This window comes from Caloenas nicobarica, chromosome 4 (genome assembly GCF_036013445.1).
Source record: "Caloenas nicobarica isolate bCalNic1 chromosome 4, bCalNic1.hap1, whole genome shotgun sequence".
Lineage (NCBI taxonomy): Eukaryota > Metazoa > Chordata > Aves > Columbiformes > Columbidae > Caloenas > Caloenas nicobarica.
The window spans coordinates 71,081,695-71,096,592 of NC_088248.1; positions in this window are offsets into that span (position 1 = coordinate 71,081,695).

The window sequence follows — 14,898 nt, forward strand, 5'->3', positions numbered from 1 at the left end:
TAGGAAACGTCCCCTCTCATAGCAGCTTCTACCAGCCCACTGTCAACGTAACTGCTGAGCCTCATTTGCAGAGCAGTTCATGTGAAAGCTCTGCTGATCACCTCCAAGGAAATTAGCCAAGGCAGCTGATCCAGCCTTTTCAATTACTGGGCTCAGCTAACACAGCTGATCTTGTTGAAGTGACATGGGTCATACTTGCATGCTCCAGTTTGCTGGAAGAAGCTAGGGCATGGCAATGGTGCAGAAACAGAGAGATGATCAGCTGGGGATGGGAATCACTTCCAGAGGCACAGCTGGGGCCAGAAAGGTGTGTAATGGGTAACAAGATAGGCTAAAAGACTTCCAAGTTTTATTTCAGTTGATCAGAACCTAAAAACTATTGTAAGATTTGAGGACTAAAGCTTGTCTGCTTTAGTAACTCTGTTCCGCTTTTCTTGTGCCAAGCAAAATGAAAATGGCAATCCTAGAGATAACCATGCCATCATGTTATTAAGACTTAGAGATTTATGCTTATAGACACATATCTAGTTTTTAAAGCAAGCCAGGAAGTTCCACTCCTTGGAAAAAAGATTAGGGATATGTCAGACAGAGCAGACACAGTCACGGAGACAGCCACTTAAAGGGAAATAAATGAATGAGAATGGTCCCAGGTAGCAGATAACACACTAAAAAAATCATTTAATTTCAAAGGAAGGGATATCAGAGGTCACTGTGTTTCTGCTAATTGTCAAGATTCCTGCACATGGAGGCACACAGTGCTGAGATAGCTGAGTGGTCCTTGCACCGCAGTGGATTTGGATCCAGTTCTAGAGTGAACCTGGGTGTCTGCTTAATTCCTTGGGGGTGAAGCTGCATATGCTGAACTCTCCAGCAGCAGAATCAGTACAAAAACTGCCCTTCTACTCCCGTCCACAGCCACCCGTCCCCTTTCTCTCCTCTTTCTGCAAGTTATCATCACCTCTGTCATGCCTGTGGTTTTTCGTTTGGTTGGTTGTTTGGTTTTTTTTTTGTTCTGGGGATGTCCTACAACCTATGTGACACTGCTAAAGCACTTCAGAGAATCTTATAAAAATCCCCTGAGCGTGAACGTAAATTCTAAGAACAACAAAAAGAGCAAAAAGTGCTATGAAAAGTGTCTGCCCTTGAGAACAGATAAACTCCAGCCTCGGTGGGTATGTGGGGAGGGTAAGGGATGGCTGAAGATCACATGCAATCAACGGGTAGTTTGGAGCAGTTTTCTACCAGTTTGACACAGCTTTCTTTCTCTTTCTGAGTCTGCAGGCCCAAATATGTCAATATTTCAGTATTTTCTCTGTTGTTCAAAATAATTAATTTAAAGGAAACAAACAAGAAAAAACCCTGATAGTGCTGAGGAACCTTGGAAAGAGCTTTAATAGATGCAGCCGCACAGTTATACTGACTGTATGTGTCTGTTTTCTGTTTCTTTCTGAGGTTTAAGTTCTTGCTCTCACAAGGGGGAATTGTGTGGTAAAGGGCTGTCAAATTGTATGTTTCCACATGGGACTGAAGAATGGTATCTGTAACAGCTAAGGGGAACTGGCGTCTTTTTGTGTTATGGTTATTCATATTATCACTATTATTGTACCAGAACATATATATATATACACACACCAGATCAGGATTTGGGCCATAAGAACTCTTTCAATAGAGCCTCTAATTTTGGCACAGGTCTGTCTATTCCAAATTTCTCCAGTTGCTCTTATAAAATAAAGTGTAAAATGCTTTCTTCATTGCTTTTGAAAAGATGCGAGTCTGGCAAACTACCACACACTTCACATGACGCAGGATTTCTCTCTTATCATCTGTGTAGCACTTTGAGGTTTCACAAACAGAAAGATCCATTACTATTTTGATGTAAAACCATGTTATCACATTGGAGTTTCTTCCTCCAGTTGGAAAAAAACAATGCCACAGCCAGCATGAAAATACGAGATGACAGCAACAAGGGTGGCATTTTTCAACCATTTCCCGTGTGGGTACCTCAGGCCACTTCACAGTTCTCCAGAATAGCGGTCCTTGCTTATTACTGAGAGCACTGCAGTAATGAGAGGTTGAAGATTTGTCCTGCAGTAAACGGAGAATGAAGCAAGGCTAAAGACTAGGTTTTCTGAATGTCCTTTCTGGTCCTTAGCCTTTTGCTTTCCTCCCTTCTTTGTATCACAATATCCATAAATATAGAGAGAAAGACACTCTCTCTGAACCGTTTGGCCACAGATAAGGAATTTTACCTGTGTTTGCCATCATGGCAACCTAGGGCCTTCCTGGGGTGGTAAGAAATAAACCCACTCCCTCCCACTCACAATGCCGGGTTTTGTTTTGTGAGCCCAAAGAAAGGTTCAACTCAGTATTTTCAGTGTAAAATTTAATATACACAATTGGCCTGAGTTCATAAAGTAAAAAATGTATGGAATGAAACTAGAACCATTTCAAAAACGTGAAAAATATACATTTAATTAGAAGTGGATCAAGATGATTTATTTGTGCAGTAGATTTGAGAGTATATGTTATGGAACATTGCAGTACAGTTCATCTTACTGTTAGAAGTGAGTCTGAGTCATCATGCCTGGATCTCAGAGTGAACTTTCCCAGAATTTAGGAGGAAGCCTTTAGATTTCATAACGGAGCATTAACTTCAGTCTGCGAAGTTGTTTTGAGTTTTTTTTTAAATGAATCTACTACCTGGAAAGGCCAGAGACTCCATGCAGTCTCCTACAGGAGTTTCCAGGTGGTGCAGTAATACTTCTCATCCCTCTTTGTCCTGTTCCACCAGAGAAGGATGGCAGAAGATGAAATAAGTGGCTGCTTACCCCATGGAGAGAGGGCTTGACTCTCTGTCACCTCTCTCCCTGCACAGCTGTCTACCGTTAGCACAGAGGACCTGGAAGGTCTTCTCACCATCCTGATCTTTGCTGATGGCAGTGATCCTCCAAGCTGTGGAGCAAGAGGGAACTTTTCTGCAACAGACAGCCCAGGTATTCACACCCTCTCATCAGACTTCTCCAGCTGAGGCAAACACATCCCTTTCTGCAAATATAGGCTTGGCTGTTGGGTGCATTCTCCAACCAACCCTATCTTCTCTGACTGAAGCCATTTCCCCACCTCCCATTTTTCCAGGTTGGAGTGTGTAACCTATTAATTTCAAAGACACCTTCAAACGGTAAAGCAAGCTGCTTTTCTCATTTCCAGCTTCCAGACATTTTATCCATCAGTCACAGGTGTAATTAGATAGCTACCATGAGAAATTAGACATCAGGTAACATTTGTTTTGGCTTAGCATGTGTTTGCTTAAATGTTAAAATATCAATCTGTACTTTATTTTGACTTGTTTTGTCATTTGCCCCTAACTACTTCTTCCGTGTTTTATAGGGCTCTAGGAAAAGGCAAACTGACACTGTTCAGTGTCAACTCTGTACATTTGCATGGAATGTGAGCATGAGGACCAGGACCCAGTTTCTGAAGGAAGGTTTGGGCTGTGTGTGTTCTGCTGGGCTGATTCAGTGGAGAATACACTAAATAACATATGAACACACCAGTCACAGGCTATAGTTTCTTCCGAGCCCAAGCCAACATGGTGCTAAGAGCAATCTAGTATTTGAAGACAATCTCGTATATTTGTTGAGTCAGGGAGCTGGACTCTATGGTCTTTATGGGTCCTTCCAAATCAAGAGTTTCTATGATTCTATGACTTGCAGAGAGTCATTGACCAAGGAAGATTTTGATATCTTAGTATGATTTTGTCATTTAATAGAAGATTTCCACATCATTATGAACAAGACCAGAGCAGCAAAAAGCAGTAATTTATCCACAGAGTAAGCCTTAGTCTTACATAAGACTACTGTATGGGATGTGGGATCCCAGCATACAAACTCTGCCTGATTTCACCAAAGGTGTATAAACTAATCCCACATTTCCTGTCTTCAAATACCTGGTCACTGAAAGCCTACAACAGATGACATATTCTGCTCGTCATGTAAGTGACCCAATATTCACTGGGCAAAGTAAAAATGAGTAAAAAGAGTAAAAATTTTTCCAAATCCTAGAAGCAGAGTGCTCAACATAGGATGGGAGGTCAAGATTAAGAGCCTGGTCTAAACTAAGCAAAGCAAACTTGAATCTAAGTTGCTACATCTCACTTGGATTCTTAATCAATAGGCTACTGTGTGGAGGGTAAGTATGTGTCTCACAGTATTCAAGGACAGACGAAAGTCCCACCCTTTTCTCTCTGACCCAAAATTCTATCTTTGGAATATAAAAGTGATGTGAACCTATTCAGTAAGCACTATTAAAAACCTTTAAATGTAAGTACATAATTTCTGTCAGTGCTCAGAATTTGAATATTTCACTTTCTGGCTGCAAATATTTTTGTTTAAACTGTACTTTTGCAAGATATGGAATATGGTTGCTGGATTCTTATTCGTCATGTTTTCTTCCTAAGTTTAGAGTGCTGTTTCAAAGCCAGAGGGCAGCCACAAGAAAAAGAAAATAAAAAGAAAAGAAACAAAGACAAAATCTTTTCAATCTCCTGACCATATAGGCATGGTGATCATCACACGACAAACAAAAAGTTGACATCATTGTCATAATTGTTGCTATTACCAGAAAATCACAAGCTACTTTAAAGAAGGCTGTTTGCACCATTACCCATGCTTATAGAATCACAGAATGTCCTGAGTTGGAAGGGACCCACCAGGATCATCGAGTCCAACTCCTGTCCCTGCATGTGACAACCCCACAGTTCACACCATGTGTCTGAGGACGTTGTCCAGTCTCTTCTTGGACACTGTCAGGTTGGGGCCGGGACACCTCCCTGGGGAGCCTGTTCAGTGCTCCAGCACCCTCTGGGTGAAGAACCTTTTCCTGATGTCCAACCTGAACCTCCCCTGGCACATCTTTCTCCCTTATAAGGCAGAGAAGCTGAGGCAAAGGAAGAAGATGTGACTTGTCCCAGATTTCCCAACAGTAATAGCTGCCAGCAGTGTCCGCATCTTTTAAGTCTTGTGTTAACAATTGCCTTGCCCCAACAAGGAGTAGACATGACCATTTGCTGCCAGGAACTTAACACCCACACTTTCTGTTTGAGGAGGTTTCACTCCGCCGTAGCTCCAGTCCATGCCTGAGGACTGAACCCTCCTTGGCTACTGGAGCACATGAAGTGCATTCCTGACCCACAACCTGCCAAGACATGCCCAGCATTTATGTGGAGCACGGCTCAACGCCACAACTATATTATGCCTGCTATGATATATGAAGGCTGAGGCAGCATTTTGTGTTGTCTCCAATGTGGTATTTGCCCTTTTTTTTTTTTTTTTGCTTTTGTTGCATTGCTGTTGCTTTTTGCTTCTCGCGCTTCTGGAAAGCCCTGCCAACAATGGGCTGTAATTTGTGATAATTTGTAGTTTAGAGGCAGAGGGAGCTCCTGAGAAACCGTGACCTGTGTTGTGGGTGCCAGGAAATGTCCTCCAGATCACCAGTCTCAAGAACACTCCTGTGCTGTGGCAAGGGGATGACAGGAGTTTTCTTCACAAAACCCAAAAGAGACAGATCTGGCTGTGAAAAAAAGATGTTTCTGTTAGATGCTGGTGAATATTGTATAGAAAAGGACTGTTGAGTCTGGGCTGTGCATTTTTCACTCTTTTTTTCGATAACTGCACTATCCAAATCTGCAACCTCAGCTGCCTAAGCATAAATTAACAGTGTCAAAGTTTGCCTACCCCACAAATAAATAATCAACTAAACTAAAACCACCCTTGATGTACACAACAAAGACCAACCATCGGAGGTTTCTCTGTAAAGTTACAACTCCAGGCTAAACAAGTCTGAACCAAGAAGTGTTTTGTCCCAAGTCTGTATATTTTATGGGAAGCTGATGCTTATTTTCCATGGGAAACTAATTTTTCCAAAGGACAGTTTCAGCTTGGCAGCCCAGCACAGTGCTGCTGTGACAAGCTACTCTTTTAGCAGCGCTGACAGATTTTTTTGAGAAATATTTATTTTTTCAACTAAGTCATGAGGCCAGTGACAGGTACATAGTGGAATGCAGCAGAATGCAGGGAAGCACACAGAAAACATGGAAGTTGGAGTACAGCCTTTTTCACCAACATAGCTGGACAGGACACGTGTTGAACCCACATTTGTGTAGCTCTCAGTAGAAAAGCATTAATTATGGGGTAGTCCAAGTTTGTTGACCAAATTAAAGGACTTGAATGGAAAATTTTGTGTCAAGTAGACTCAAAAGTTATTTTGAGATTCTCCTGCAGATATGCAAGACATAAATAATTTTGCTTGATCCAGACCTGCATTTTTTAGGCTAAAAAAATTTCAAAAGAAGAGAAAAATACCTTCCAGCTCAAATCCTAACCTTGGTGGGAAAGAAAAGTTTGATGCAGTGAAAAAAGGTTTCTGTTTAGCTCTTAACCAGATTGACACTTCTGAAGTCTTAGTGCATTTTAAAAAGAAATTATTAAGTATAAAACAACCCGAAAGGCACAAAGGCACAGTTCCCCTGAACTGAGTATCTTCTGGAACCAGTGTCTTTCAAAGTGTTCTTATTTCAAATAAGAAATTAGACATCTGAGCTTGCACATTTACCCAAAGCACTGCCTAATAAAACGGATTTCTCAGATGAACCAGGCCATGAATATCTTGTAATGTATAGACTGGTGTTTTGATTCCTGCTCTTTCAGTCTTCCCATGTATTGTGGTGTCAGCTGCAGTGATGGTCTCTGGGAAACAATGTCTAGAAATAATCTTGTGACTGCACAGTCCTGGGGGACTTTTTTGCACCTTCCAAGCAAATGGCTATCAGTCACTGAGAGCTGCCCAGAATAAACAGAAAAGGGGCAGAAATTGTGCCTAATCATAAAGATCAGCTTCAGAATATCAGCTCATCCCAAATCCCTTCCCATAAGCTGTCAGGGACCTGAATCATTATTCTCCTCCAAAATTCTTCCTTGTGGATGGAAACAGTCATATACTTTTTCCTTTTTGCTTTTGTTACTGAATACAGCCCATTCACCCACAAAACTCTCTGTGGGCATAATAAACCAGTTGCACCAAATGTTATACTTTCTTCGTGCTCTGAGGATTATCCCAGCACTGTAAAGAGTTCATCCATAACCCCAAATCCTCAGGGAACAGAAGTCAAGAGATACCAGATGATCATGAATCTCTAGAAACAGAGCTGGATTTTGAATTACTGGCTTGTAAGAAGATGGTATGTTAAAAAAAGAAAAAAGAAACTTTAAAAAACTTTTCATGTGAATGAATATTTGTAAAAATATCTTCTCTGTAGTCTTTTCTAATCAGAAATTTCCTTAAATTTCTAGAAGTTATGCAAAAGCAGTTACTTGCCAAAATAGGCAAACACCTGAATTTAGGACTATATAGTCTGTGAGAGCTGACAATTTTAACGGATAAAGTGGTGTTCATGTCAAGTGGTAGCTGGTAAATTGGTTCACACCACACTTTATTGACTTCATACCACTGTTATTTGGAAGGTCAGTCACGTACATTGAGAAAGCAATGGTTGAACATGATGCAAGGTTTACATGACATATTGATTTTGAGCAGGCAATTGTCCTGCTTGTTCGGTCAATGAGGTACCTGAAAGCAACTGAGTTCACTGACAGATGGGTACAGTCCTCATCACTCAGGAAACCTAATGCACCCAGCACGATCGAACTCTTCATTGGTACAAGCGCAGAAATGGTGGCAAGAAGGTTCCCGTGTCCCTCTGTTCAAACGGTCCTGCAGGTAGGACCCTTTACTCTGATCTGTGATTGTGCTCATACTCATTATTTAAATGAAACACAATCACCCACCCTGTAAAGTCAACAAAATGTCCTTTGCAAATTTTCACAATGTGCCAACTAAAACTCTCCTGAGTGATGCCCCAGCAAGGTTGAGGAGATAGAACACTCCAGGAAGAGTTCCTGGCAGACAGCTGGTCCTGGGGCCAGGGACATTCCCAGGGTCATTTCCTTTACTGGTATAGGCAGATCTTCAGCATACAAATTTCCAAACGGTGTAGAAATGTCATGCTGGGTCTTGCAGGATCCTGGAACTGTAAAATGATACATTTTCTGCAGAATGACTTCCACTCATTCTCCAAGCTCATCAGAATGTACTAGGGAAGATGGCAGTTTGTCCCAAGTTAACCAAACATAATATTACTGTTGCAGTGACCCCTTGAGAGCCCTGAAGTGCACAGCACTCTGCAAACATATTACCAAAAGAATGTCCCCACTGCCAAAAAATGTATAATATAAGCAGGACACGACACAACAGGGGTATAGATGGACAGGAAAAAATGAGATGATCTTGGAAGGCACTGCAGGAAACTGCTCAGCTGTCAGCACTGTCACATGTTTTGTAGTCAAGACTGGGTGTTTTTGAAAGCACTGAGAAACTTTTTCACATCTGGACAAGACTATCAGGATGTTGCAGATCAGTCCTCATGCATTTTTTTGAGTAAAGCAAAGCCTGCTGAGATGCGTTCAGGGAAGATCAGCTAATGCAAAACGCATCTCTCCTCCAAACGGCAACTACAAGGACACCTCTCCTGGGACTCCATATTAATAATCTTTCCCTACATTTTGTAGAAAATGTTTTACATTGACACATTTTTTCCCCCTTCTTGCAGCCCTGCCAAGTCCCTGCTGGATTCTTTCCCTCTTTTGCCTCAACACCACCAGTGATGGAGGCCAAACGGTCTTCATTATGTGCAACCTCATGATGTCCAGATTCAGTTCTTGCTGGCATTTTTGCAGCTCCATTACTTCAGATGGGCTTAGACAAGTCCAGCAAAATGTAACTGTCTCTGAGGATGTAATCATGGCTCACAGTATTTGAGACGACAGGAGAACTCGGAGCCACAGCTCTTGGCAACATGTAATGAGATCAGTTATTTAAAGTATAACCCTAACTCCCACATTTGCAGATTAAGGCAAACCCTCCAGTTTCAAGAAGATATTTCTTCTAAGACAACTTCATAATCTTTGATGCCCAACTCTGAGATTTTTATAGTTTAATAGAAACTTATCATAGAATGGTTTGGGTTGGAAGGGACCTTAAAAATCACCCACTTCCAACCCCCCTGCCATGGGCAGGGACACTTTCCACTAGCCCAGGTTGTTCAAAGCCCCATCCAGCCTGGCCCTGAACACTTCCAGGGATGGAGCATCCACAGCTTCTCTGGGCAGCCTGTTCCAGAGCCTCACCATCCTCACACTGAAGAATTTCTTCCTGATATCTAGTTTTAATCTACCCTCTTTCAGTTTAAAGCCATTACCCCTTGTCCTTTTACTACATGCCCTTGTAAAAAGTCCCTCTCCAGCTTTCCTGTAGGTCCACTTTACGTACTGGAAGGCTGCTATAAGGTCTCCCTGTGCAGCTTTCTTCAGGCTGAACAACCTCAATGCAGCCTGTCTTCACAGGAAAGGTGCTCCAGCCCTCTGGTCATCTTCATGGTCCTCCTCTGGGCTCACTCAAACAGGTCCATGTTCTTCTTATGTTGTGAGCCCCCGAGGTGAACACAGGTGGGGGTCTAACCAGAGCAGAGTAGAGGGGCAGGATCATCTTCCTCGCCCTGTTGGCCATGCTCCTTTTGATGTAGCCCAAGATACGTCTGGCTCGCTGGGCTGCAAGTGAACATTGCTGGGTCTGGTTGAACATCTCATCAACCAATAACTCCAAGACCTTGTCCTCAGGGCTGCTTTCAATTCATTCTCTGCCCACCCTGTATTTACCTATTTGCAGGTATACCTGTCCCAGGAACCATCTCAGAAATCCTGATGCAAACAAATCCCTCTGACTTAACTCCAGTATAGTCTCCCTCAGCTCATTTTATGCTCTATGGAGAAAAACAGAAACTTCTACAGTTCAGGTCACTTAACTTCATCTGGTTCTTTCTAGCAAAATGCATCTTGCCATGTAGTCTACACATAAAGTTAGGTGAAATCAAGCTTATTCAAGAAGTAGAATGACTTATTTTTGTGATTAAGTTTCAAGCTTACCCCTTTAAAGAGCATCCCATTTTTGTTGACTAGAGATGTGACCATACTGGTAGACAAACTTGTGAGTACAAATGAAATCTTGCCATCTGACTACGTCAGCTGAGCTTCTGCACACACTTGACCACAGTTTTCCAGACTTGTAATTCCATTTACCTCAGTCTGAGAAAAGGCTTGGGACTGGATGTCCTCCATAGGAAGAAGTCTCCTTACCTAGGAATGTATCAGAATGCAACAGCATTTTAGATTAGCTGTCTGGTCAGTCCTCCAGAAAATTCATCTGCATCTAACTTTTTCTCCTGGGTTTTGGTTGCTGTTTAGGTGCAAAGAGTTTCAGTCCTGCCATTTCATGAGCAGTAGTTACAGCTGTGAGGCACTGCTGTAATTATTATTAACTTTGCTCGTACATGGACTTCCCACTGCCTTCCACAGGTCTCTGGTTCTTGTATGGAAAAGCCAATAAACATTGCAGACACAGAACATTCCAGAGCCTCGAGTCAACCAGGACCATCTCATCCACAGCAAGAACAGATTACCCTGCTAGTTTCAAGTTTTGAACGAGATACTGTCCAGCAGGTATTTCTTCTGTTATCAGAGCAGTTACACCCACACCATGTAGCTTCTCCTGCCAATGCTTAGACATGGCTGGTCTCCATCATCACGAGTCAAAGAGTGGTTTGCTTATCTTGTGCCCATTCTCCCTTTTGCAGTTGTGTTCTTCATCCTAAAATATTCCCTCCTTTCTTTCATTCCTTTCTCCTTCTTCTCCTCAAAATCAAGAGTTTGTGATGTTGCTTATCCTGCTTAAACCAGGAATAACCTCATATGCATCTTTACAAAAGATTTTCACCCATTTTCTCCACTTCTTATCTGAATCCCTAATGAATGCAGCAAACTGCCTCTCAACATCTGAGGGGGTGAGATAGCTCTGGACAAGAAGAAGCTGTGAAGGCAGGTAAAACATGTCAAAGAAATGTGGTTAGTGCTCTTCATAGAAGGGGTTAGCTCCTCCCACATGTGCGTAGTTTCCCTCCCCTTCAGGGGACAACATGGATCAAACACTATAGCTCAATTTATTATTGAACCATGAGGAAAAGCGAAACAACGAAAGTTGTCAATGACATGATGGAAAGTCTGAAGATCTGCCTTTGAGATATCTCTTGAAACCTTCTTACACTCTTCCTAAACAGTCATCAACAAGTTCAGTGAGGGCACCTGGGGAAAATGAATGAAAACCAGATGAACCACAACAGGGGCCGCGGATGCATAAGCCAGACGAGAGGGAATTACTCTCCCCCTGAGCATGCTGGATTTCAGGCTTCTGCGGTGGCTGACCTCGCGCTAGACACTTGCACAGCGGGGAATCATTGCACCATCGTGGCAGCTACAGCATCGTGCCATGGCCATGGTGATTGGCAGTGCTGTGCTCACCCCAAACTACAGGGTAAATCAACATTTTTCCACTGAAATACGATATAGGAACACAAACTACCTCCTGCTGAGATGCTCCTTGATTTAAAGATCATCTCTTGTTTACTTGAGGTTAGATAAAAAGTTCACCTGAACAATTCGACACACAACTTTAAATAGAGATTGTTTTCATAATACAAATGCATGTGATCAGAAGACACTGAAATCTCTCCACACTTAGATATACGCTGTATGCTGAAATTTATACATGAGAGCACAGTTTGTTATTAACTTTTTTCCAAGTTTCCATCCCATTTTTGTTCCAAAATAAATTTTCTAAGTGACATCTTTAATGTGTAATAAAACATATTGACTTTCTTCTGAATCTAATCCACGACGCAGGATGCCTTCATCTGGTTTCCCCTTCAAACTCCCTTAAAGCCCAATAAATCTGTGACTATTTCCTCTCTGAAGCCTTGGAGGATATAGAATTACTTCACAACTCCTCGAGCCCAGAGCCCTCAGCATGGCTAATAGAGAGCCAAGATCAGAATGGAGTTGCTGAAATCGGGAAAGGAAACAAAAATAGTCCCCTGGAAAGGAGCAGAATACAATGACAAAAGCAAGACCCTTTTAGAATTACAGCATGATGGCTATCAGACATCACGGTGAAATGTGTGTTTGCCTTTACAAACTGCTATAACAGTAGCAACTGTCATATGGTTCCAGTCATAGCCCATCATTAACAAAAACTCTGTAACAGCACTTGATGCAGTCACAGACCAATGCAATTTAGTTTTGTCATTGTACAGTCAGCAGTTCCTTACTTTTCCTGCAAAGGGATAAATTATGTTTCAGCTTTAATTTTACATAGTGTCATTTAAAAAAAAAAAAAAAAGAGCCACTTACTCTACCCACATTGCTATTTTGTTGTATGATCCACATCATATTAAGCTCCATCTTTGGCATGAATTTTATCGAGCATTGCATTACTGCTGGCTTTGAAGTACAATTTCATATGCACTTACAGGCTCAGGCAAAGGGAAGCAACAAACTGCCCACGTTTGTGTGACTCTCTGACCGCAACACATAAGTGCAGTGTGAAGAGTTTCTGTTTCCAACACTGAAAGAACAGGTTTTTGCTGCTTTCCACTTCACCTTTCTAATGAGAGAGAAATAAAAACAGTGTGTTTGGCCACTCTTTTGTTTGTATTCACATGAGGATCAAAGTGGTTTTGCATAGATCCAATGTCTGCATAAAACCACCTGCTCCAGTTCTCCCATGCAGGGAATTTCCAAGGTAGGAGGTTGTTACTTTCAGGTTTTTCTGGGCAAAGTAAAGGAGATGGAGCTCAGGTGAAGTGTGTGGCAAAAGTCCCCATGTATGTGCCCTAATGGTCCATGTTTTTTGTAGCTTATTGCCCTGTGACTATTGGGAGACAGACTATTAACAGGATTTTGAGGACAGAAGGTTTTTGTGGTATGCTAATCAGGCTGATACTTCTGACTCATGTCAGAAAGAAATGAAGTTGGCCTTTCTTCATCAAGATGGTATAATAAAAAGTGATGGAGTGGGGAGGGAGATCTTTGGTGTTGCAAGAATACAGGTACTGGCTCCACCAATATCAGAATTTACCCCAGGACTCCATCATTCCTGATAATCCTGATCTGCTATCCAGATCTATGGTTAGATCTGTGGGTATGTCACATTAAGGTATTTTCAGACATTTCAAGGCGTCACTGCATACCCCGACAGTGCTGCACAGATACTCTGCATCCCATGGTCCTTGCTCACCAAGTCTGGCTCTGCAGCTCTTCCTCTTAGAATGAAGGAAAAATTCTCAGTTTGAAACTGTCCTTATCCAAACGACTTTCTTTAATGTCCTTGTAGATTCAAAGCAGAATTTTTAGGCATATAATTGTACTTTAATGATCCCTCTCCTTTCTGCTGTGTGCTCCTAACTTTGCAGAAGTTAAACCATTAAAATACGTGTTTCTGTCACAGCACAGACACTTGGCTCTAAGTATTACTTAAAGGACATGGGTAAACACAGGAAAAGATGTCCCAGCAGGAGGAAAGTGATTGTGAGGACGGTATGTTCTGACAGCAATTCAAAATTACCAGTAGGTCACAGACTGGGAAGTCACAGATAACAAGTTGTTTTATTTAAATAGCTAGCGGGTCTCAGCCCAGAGAACAATAGAGTCTACTCCTACAGCTGGTGATGTACACATGCAGGGAACTTCATTTAGGCAAAGCAATAAAGGCAAGAAAAAGGCAGATAACATTTCTGAGGGATCCACCAGACTGAGAGATTGGTCTTGATTCTCCTCTTGCCCACAGCAGAGAAAGTCACTTAAGGTGAGCAGCAGTACTCCACGGCAAAGCTGGAAAGCAGCAAGGCATGTCTGGGCTTTTCTAGCCTCAAAGTGGTTTTTATTTTTCATTTAAACACCTGTGAGGTTCTCAGGCCAAGACCCACAGCCACGCTGGGTTCGGAAGGGGACTTGGCACAGTAATTAGAAAGGGCAGTGAAGCACCCAGACCCCAATGGGGACCCAGCCCTTGACTGTACTGGAGTACAAAACAGGACACAGCAGCAGATGGACAAGAAGAAGCATTCCTAGGGAAGAGGGGGACTATTTTGCTTTAAATAGAGCTGCTTCTTGCTGCATTCTCATTTCCCTTTTGATCTCACTTTTCCTTGTTCCCCATCTCTGCCTCCCCCTCCACTCTCATACCTCCCTGCACTCTCTGTGGGCAGCCCACAACCTCTACCCACACCCTTCTCCACCCTCCTGAAGTAACTCCCAGCATCACTGACTCTGCCTAAACCATAGGCAAGTGTGCCTTGTAGTACCTCTTAGCTTGGGTTTTGATTCCTGGCACTCCTTTGGCATCAGTACATCCCGCCATGTGTTTCACAGACTCTAGGTCTCCTCTATGAGGGATGGCAATTTGGAAGATGATCAATTTACCCAGGGGGTTAGGTTATTATGGGACATGGCAACCTCTATGAAACCTCATCAAAAGCAAATACCCTGGTGGACGCACAAGTACTTCTTCAGGAGAATAAGCTGTACATTCCAAATTAAGCAGGGGCTGGGAGCAGGTTCTGTCTTCCTCCATCCAGTTTAGCCTAATTATACTGAAAAGGGAAACAATTTGAGAGGAAAGGATGGTTAGGAGCTGCATCCATTAGCCAGTGAGGCAGTAAGTTCACAAGCCACTGTGGGATAGACAAAATCACTTGTGAAACCAAGAGGATAAACTGGAGAAGGATTTTAGGGAAAAGTGAAGTATGTCAAAGAGTCTCCACCTCTGCGATTTTCAGTATCCAGTGGCGTAATTAATGTAGTTTAAAAAAATAAGTTCCTGTACTGATTACATTTGCTAATAGTAGTAGCACCACCATGCCTGTCATCTAGGAAGACATTATTCAGACAGCAAGAGTGT